A 9,284-nucleotide genomic window follows, 5' to 3' on the forward strand; every position below is an offset into this window, starting at 1 on the left:
TAACTTCTAACTAGCAACCGAAAAGTTAGTTCTCCTGGGAAGATAGCTGAGCAAATATGACTGCTTCTAGAAATTTGGGGGTAAAACTTAAGAGAGGAGATTCTAAGGAAAGACAAAGCTTTGTAAAGGGCAGTAAGTTACTTGATTGATTTTAGCAGAATATTACGGCATTGTAATTGTAAATTATAGTAGTATGTATACTTAATTACCTTGATCGTTTAGTACGTAGAACTATCTTTGTAGTGTTTACTTTATACGCTTATTCGAGAAATGAGTTTGAGTATTATGTAGATTGTTTGCTTGTGGTCAGAATTAATTATGTAATTCGCTATCAGTAACCTAGTGCATTTATTCTTGTGATATGTTTCATGTTACATATGCTTGAATTGTGAGTTTGGAAAATGGTTGAAGTGTGTAAGATTAGTTAATATGGATGCATGGATATTTGAATATTTGGGTACTTTGTATGAGTTGTAATGTAAAAATATGCGTCTGATTGCTTTGATATTGTTTAGTATAATGGGATTAGGAAATGTGTACTGATCTGACGCAATGCATTGATGTATATATGAGAAATAATCGATACCCTGCTTTTATTAACAACGTTGTTTTACCATACAAGAACGTATGAGCATTTCGATGTGAATGAATGCGTGACAGAAGAAATTTAATAGCCGTTATCTGATGATAGACTGGGTGTAGTGTGAGATTAGAGAGGTTAGGAAAATAGTGTACCGTCGTTGTGTTTTCACACGACGCTTTTGGCGGCGGGGGGGGGGGACAGAACTTTCGGTTTAGTGAGTCCAGACTCTCTAAGAAGGGAGACGGAAGGGAGACTAGCAGAGCAGTCGGAGTCGACAAGTCTAGTCGGTATAGAGTTGAGGAGGAGGAGGGAAAGGAGTCGAGGAGGAGAAAGTGGAAAAGGAGGAGAAGTATAGAGAAGTCGATGAGGAGAAGGAATTTGGAGAAAGTCGGGAGGGAGAGGAGAAGGAATTGGAGGAATAGGAGAGAAGAATACACAGATGAGTAGAATACAAGGACAGGTGGAAAGCCATCTCACACTACAAATCAAATGATGCAATAGGCTATCACAGGGTCGAGCGGAAGGAGAGTACTTGGGGGTCATTTTAATCATTCGATCATTGAATTGTCATTAAATTGTTATTAGTTGAATTTCACTTTTTTGTATATTCAATCATTTAACAGTCGGCATTGCTGATAGGTTTACATCTATCTTTCACTAATTTATCTTCCAACCAAAATCGAGCGTGGGTGGGACTTCTATAATAATTTAAATAAATATTGAAAGCACCCCACCCCACACCTACCACAGTGGCGGCATAACAAACCCCGTCACGCCACACTCTCTAATTACTACCTTCCCATCTTTTGTCTAACAAACTGTTCTTATCTTAATAATTGCAGCAAAATGAAAACGAAAAGTTTGGCCAAGTTTAAATAACTGAATAGGTCCTTTCTTTTTGTAATCGTTCAAATTAACAAACATTGACATTTTTCACGGTTTTATTCAGTAATAACTAACACAGTGAACAAGTTAGTAACATAACTGAAATGCTCTATTTTTAACTTATTTTAAATATTTATTTATTTTCATGGCGAGATGAAATTTAATTTCATTGTTAGCATAATTTGTTTTATTTTGTTATCCTCCTAAAAATGATACACATAAATACTCGCGCAGAGAGAGAGAGAGAGAGAGAGAGAGAGAGAGAGAGAGAGAGAGAGAATTAACTTGGCAATGCATTGTACATATATTTACTCCAATATTTTAAATCTGATATATTTATTAAAAAAAATTAAAATAACTGAAGAAATTTATCCATGCTTGAATCCTACCAGTAATAAAACGTTTATAATGCTGCGCTCCAGGTAATATAGCATACACCTTTTCCCCAGAATAGAACAGTAAAATTACAATCCAAAGATTGCTTGAAGGAGACAGTAAGACGAAAGACTAGCACAAAGATTTTTTTTTTGATGAAAAAGATAAAACATTATTACAAATTATACATTCTTGAGTTCTATTAAATACGTGAAGAAAACATATAATAGAGTAGCAAACGATGCCATGTTATTAGAAAAAATAATCAGACTTACGATTGGTCCTACAATGTAAGACGTAGCACATGTTGGTTTTGTTTTAGTGCTATATCTTACTATCCAAATAATGGCCTTGTATAGCGTGTTCCGATGTCGTTGACATCGGAACGAGTAGTCAAAGTTTCAGGAATATCTCACACATTTGGAAGCATTTTTCAACACTCTTCAACTAGTCGAGGTATACCGAAGTATGTTTAAGTAGATTCATGTCGCGAATATTTTTCTTGAACGAAACGAAACGTTGCTTTACAGTTCCAATAGGCATAATATATTTTTATTCGTTTCGTTCAATAATAATATTTCAACTTAACCCACTTTCGGCATTCCCGGCTTTCATCGCTTCCCAGCCAACTGAAATGTAGGCAAACGAGACTTAAAAAACAGGTCCATTTCTTTCGTAAGAATTTGAATTTATTAGAGAAAAGACATCAGGGTAAGTAAAGTCTCACAAAAATATTATAACTTTACTTTGTAGGAAAGCGTCGTTATTGGTTGCCAGTTGTATGTGATATTTCTGAAAATTTGACTTTCATTTTACTGTAAGGCGACATCAAACACGCTACACAGCGCCTTTATTTAGGCAGTAATACCCATCACCCTCCAGAAAAAAATATCGGGTGATGTGTCTTACGTTGTAGAACTAACTTACGATACGCATTTTTGTTTTCAGATATAAAAAACAGTAATCAGTATTGTGTTAACAAAATAATGACGATACAATAATGCGATTAATTTGCCAAGTCAGTCAATTGTCGGGCCGTTTGTGCTGCTGCGGTAATTTTGAGGAGTATATGCCACCGTTCTAGTACTCTTTCCACACCGAGAATATTATCGCCCAAATTTTTTTATTATATGTTTGTGACTCTTATCTTCTCAATTTTATTTACGGATACCAACTGAGTCTGTGTAACAGTTGCAGTGGTTTCTCCTTAGAAGTTAGAAGAGACTAACTATGAGGCGCCGTAGCTGACAGCTGGTCCAATCAGAACGTTGCCGTTGAAATTTGAATGTCATATGTCCATTTTCACGTGTTGTATAAAAAATGCTTGACCTTAAAGTCCCATTTTCTTGGTAGGGATTTTAGATTATATCTGATGAATTAAGCAGTAGTGGTTGAAAGTTGTATTTTCTATGTCGAGATTTTAGATTGTGTCTTTTGAATTACACGGCGGTGGTTGAAATTTCAATGTCATACGTTGAGAATTCCTAATTTACGTATGTCGAGTGTTTAGATATCTTCTGAATTACATGGCGGTTGTTGAAATTTTAATGTCATATGTCGAGAGTTTCAGATTAACATGTTGAATCACATTGATTGTGCTGAAAGTTCCACTTCGTATGTTGAGTTTTTAGAGTGAATCTGTTGAATTACACAAAGGTGATTGAATATTTTATTGTGATTGTCAGAATTGTTATTTTTTATATGGTGAAATGATGTGTTGGTGTTAAAAGTAACGTTACACAATGTCCACAATTCAAAATAATATCGAGTATTAAGATACATCATTCGTGCATTCAATTATGAGGTGCCATTACATTTCATATAGTTACAGTTTGAAAGTTACCATTCACAGGTCGAGCATTATCATGAATGTCTTCATTAGAGGTCGGTCTCGTGAACAGATCGCGTTATTTTTCAACAAGGAGGCTGCTTCTCGTTGCTGTAAAATTCAACAGATGAAATCTAATTACTCGCCATATAAAATGGAACTTTGATCTCAAACATTTGCATGCATGCAACATGTGAATTAGGGATTCTCGACATATAATATTGAAATTTCAACCACCGCTGTGTAATTCAAAATATTCACTGTGTTATGCATATTTGATTGAATGATATCTGATTTAATTCTTTGTAAGTTTTGAAATCTTTTTACTTGTTTACAAAATTTCATTATATGTCAAAATAATGTAGTTCTGTTTGTTAGGAACGTAATACTTGTTTTAGAAAATAGTTTGACCTTGACTGTTCGTTTTAGTAAACACCAGGTGTTGACCTAGAGCCGGAGCTTGATTCGAAATTAGTAGCAACCACGTAAATAAGTTCTATTTTTATTTTAAAATGATTGGTGGTTGTCGAGGTCATGATGGGACTATGTGATTTAAGATGTAAACAATTTTTAAAAATTTTATTGCTTAGAGTAAAATGATTGGGTCTTATGAAGGACATACAGGGACTACGTGAATTTTTTAGACATGTAAACATGACCACGTGACCCTTATCCGGGGCGTAAAATTCAAGTTTTAAACCATCGTATTAGAGAAGAAAACACAGTTGGGCTTCTTTCTTTAAACTGGAAGGCGTTGTGTCGTTTGGAGTTATTTCAGATTTCTTGGATTCAAAAGAATTACTTCCTTGTTTTCCTGGAAAATATTTGTGCTCATATGAAATTCTTGAACAAAGACAGCTCTTATAAAAATTCATTCGGATTTCCAAAACCAGAGTGATATTTCTTGTTTCTACAAGGAACTGTAGACTTCAACACACTACAGTTTATAGCATACGTCATCGTCTTCCATTTTGGATTCTTCGTCGGGACTCGAACATGAAATCATTAGAACATTTTATTATTAGGACTTATAAAATTTTATTCGTGGATTATTCCTGGATTATCTTTGGATTTGATTCTTAAAACCGTAAGTTCATATTTTTTCATTTTTACAGAATTTTTCCAGGGAGATAAATTATTGTATTTTTCAAAGCTTGTTGTTTTCACTCTTTATTGTGTTACTGTTTATTCGAGCCTAAACACGTAACATAAGAATTTTAAAACGTTGACATAGGAAATAGAACTTTGAACAACCACTGTTTAATTCAACATATAAAATCTAAAATCTCGATCTAGAAAACGGAACTTTAAGAACATGCAATTTGATTCAATTCATCATATTGGACTTTCTCATGGGACCAGCTTTTGTCCGCTACGGCGCCTCGTAGCTAACTAGCACATATAACGGAATGCTGGCTTTGCACGCTTTTGCGACATGCTTCATATGTTACTTCATGTCGTATTTTGTCTCCGTACATTAAAATATTTTGCTATAAAAACGACATATATTTCATGTAAGCACAAATGAATAAACTGTTATACGCCAGCACGTGTTCTTCGCGAAGTATCCAAAGATAATCACTGTAACAGTTTGAAATATGTAGGAACTATCTTTTTTATATGATCTTGGTGGCAATGTTTGTACTTCGATGTGTGCAATAAACTACTATGGCATCGGGTACGAAACGACCATATCGTTGGGTACAGGACCATTGTTTTTATGTACGAAACGATTCATTTGGGTACGAAATGACCTGGGCATGGAACGATCTACTTCGTTTCACGTGTACAATATTTGTATATGCCGGTAGATTTATTTGTTGGTACATTTACTTTTCTCCTCCATTTTTGTGGGGCAATACAAACTTTAATATATTCATGCACTATTACACATTTATTTTATATTTATTTGACAGTTTTCAAATCTATCTTTTATGTTGTTCAACCCCATATTTATGTGTATCTTTAAGGTTCATATTCCGTTTTTTTAGACTTTTTTTATCTTTACATATGTAGAACTTGCCTTTCAATTGGCACTGTATAAACAATATTGTGGTCACGTACCATAAACCCTATACATACTATTGTAAAGCATTTTTTTTCATTCCCATATAATACTTCAATCTATGTATGGCTCATTGTTTTCAGCTGGCCCCAGATGATGATTTATTGGGTCTTGTCCATTTCTCGAGTACATACTTTTTACCGTTTGGTCTTCATAATCTTTATAAGTTAGTGTATGTGATTTTGATTTATTGCATCGAGCTATCCCTTGTTCATACAACATACCCTCTTATATCCCCACCTTCTTGTTCATACAACATACCTTCTTATATCACCACCTTCTTGTTCATACAGCATACCCTCTTATATCCCTACCTTCTTGTTCATACAGCATACCCTCTTATATCCCTACCTTCTTGTTCATACAACATACCCTCTTATATCCCCACCTTCTTGTTCATACAACATACCCTCTTATACCCCCACCTTCTTATTCATACAACATACCCTCTTATACCCCCACCTTCTTGACCCTCTTATATCCCCAACTTCTTGTTCATACAACATACCCTCTTATATCCCCACCTTCTTGTTCATACAACATACCCTCTTATATCCCCACCTTCTTATTCATACAACATACCCTCTTATACCCCCACCTTCTTGACCGGGGCCCCGAGTGGCCGAGTGGTCTAAAGCGCTCTTCGTTACGGATCACTGCCATCTCACCTCTGTCTGCGGCGGTTCGAGTCTAAGATTCAGCCAATGTGGGCATGTGAGAAAGCTTGCCAGTAGCTTCTCGTGGGTCGGTGGTTCTTTCCGGGGTTTTCCGGGTTCTTCCTCCACCATTAATACTGGCCGCCATGTATAGCCTATCGTGCTGAAAAATGGCGTTAAACCCCACAACAACAACAACAACCTTCTTGACCCTCTTATATCCCCACCTTCTTGTTCATACAACATATCCTCTTATATCCCCAACTTCTTGTTCATACAATATACCCTCTTATATCCCTACTTTCTTGTTCATACAACCTAACCCTCTTATATCCCCACCGTCTTATTCATACAACATACCCTCTTATATCCCCGCCTTCTTGTCCTCACGGTTCCTGCTGACGTAACAAAACATATCCCATGAATTTTCAAAAAAATTTTATCAGTGACATTTTTATGAGCACACGATCTTGCATTATCAGTCGTAATTGTGTCGTGTTCAAAGCAAGATTTTTGAATCAGTGCTCGGCGCTCTATGAAATTAGGAGTTATAAAATTTTGTTAAGTCCAATGTCAGAAAGTCCATGACGTTTCCATAACTTTTAAAGGTTTTAAGAACGTCCATGACTTTTCAAAGCCCTTGAAATGTATTTTTTTAAATGCTATAACTTTTCCAGAACCCGCAGGAACACCGTCTTTCAGTTTTCAAATGACCGATCACTTAAAACGACTTAACTAATTGTACATATTCGTACCTGTCAACCAGCTGAGATGAAAACCTGTACGCCAGACCAATACAAACCTTACAAAGACCCCCAAAAAGTTACATGAAAACATGTATTCTTGCATTATATAAGATCAACAGTTTTAAAACAACACATGCTATGAACGAACTTATTTTACACACATTTACATAATTATTTACATCTCTGAAACATTATTTCATTTTGTTCTTTTGATTTTTAGTGTGTTGTAACACACACACACACACACACACACACACACACACACACACACACTATTATATGCAATACATGCACCATTTGTACTTTTCAAAACGTAATCAGGGGTTTAAAAGTCTATGCAGCAGGTGTCAATGTTTATTTTACACTATAAACATTATGTTAGTGTTTCTGTATTCAGGGACTTCCAACAATCTGTATGTATTTTCTTAACCATAGAAAAATATATCTCAGTCTGCATTGTTGTGAGACAGCGTACGTAGTCGCTTAATAACTAATTTCAGATTTGGAAAGCGGAGGCAACTAGTACTAATTGTCTGGCTGATAATATCTAGCCAGTAGCTGCAAAATCTCCTTTTCTGGAGATTGTCGGGTAATATAGGCATACACTCATCAGGCAGCATGCAGTAATCCTCAAACTCATCTTTAAAGTGCTTCATGATCCAGGTGTGGAGCAACTCGAAAACGAAAGTGTCGCTAATAGTACAAAATAATATGTGTAAGGTATTTCAAAAAAACGAATTCTCCAGGTTTAATATTATTATTTTTGTGTGTTGATTTATCATGTTATTATTATTACATATTTACATTTTCCCCCCATATGCCCTTAGTCCTACAATATAAGACCTCGACCTGATATTTATTTTTTGGGTGTCGAGGTCTTATTGCCCAATGATGGCGCCGTGTAGCGTGTTCCTACGTCGATTAACTTCGGAACGATAAGTCAGTTTTCAGGAATATCTCACATATTTGGCATCCAATACCGGCGCTTTTCGACAAATTAAAGTTACAGTGTTTCAGTCGGACTTTACTTACACTGCTGTCTTTTTTTTTCTGATATAACTAATATGTCTGAGCGACATAAAAAGTTTGGTCACTGCTAGGTCATACAAGGTTTGAATTTTGAAGGGGTGGATTGAAGGATCAAGTTAGTGTACATAATAGTTTTATCGAAACGGGATACCAAGCCAAAATGGTTCCCTGGATAAGAGGCAATATTGGTAGCCCTTAGAAGGGGTTTTTAAGCAAAAGTTCCCCGTTTTTCTTCTGCTTCTTTAAATTTCTCCGCAGTACTTTTTCCTCTCAGGTAATTTCGGGGAAATGGTAGCTGTGTAGCGTAAAAATGTAGTTAGCTGCTTCTACTAGCTGCTGGACTGGGTAGTTCTTGTAGGCCTCTTGATAGAATTGTGTAACGATCCTGACACCATAGTGCCACTCGCTATTCATTTACTTTTGCACGCTTATTTGTGTCCGACTGAGGCAAGGGAGGTAATGACCAGGAAGGCAGGCGACCATATGCAGGCAGGATTCCGCTCATTCCAGGGTACTGGTCTAAATGGATGTACTTGCACAAGTTTTGAGTTTTGGTTCTTGTGTCTGAAATTGTTCTAAAGATGAGCTAGGTTGCATTGGATGGAAAACTCTGTGCTGCTTTAGCGTTAGTATGGTCTGTATCACAGAAGTAGGCCGCAGTATTACCCTGGCTGTCTTTCATGTTAGGATGCGTGTTCCTATCGTTAGCCATTACCATCAGCCACATCTGGTAAACCCATTTTCTGATGTCATTTTGAGGGAAATACTTTCACACTTAAACAGAGTTAAGTTTTTAAAAAAATCCACTGCATATGATTTTGTCTTAGTAAGTTGGAAGCACTCTTTTCCTTTCTCAGCAAACCTTAACTATTTTGTTGTTTAACTTTTTCTTCATCAAGCTGTATCTTTTCAGGTTTTGGATCCTTAAAGAATTCATTCAAACAATTGTGCATGCCATCGTGGCAGTCCACTAAACATCTGCTTTAGTTCATTCAGAAACAAATTTAATCAACCAAAACGTAAAACGTCTGCTACACGAATGTACATGATTTGTTTACAAAGTAGTTCCTAATACACTATGGGGCACACGTGCCCTGGGCGTGAGTGCAATATCGTA

This window comes from Sinohyriopsis cumingii, chromosome 13 (assembly GCF_028554795.1).
Source record: "Sinohyriopsis cumingii isolate HCF-2022 chromosome 13, ASM2855479v2, whole genome shotgun sequence".
NCBI lineage: Eukaryota > Metazoa > Mollusca > Bivalvia > Unionida > Unionidae > Sinohyriopsis > Sinohyriopsis cumingii.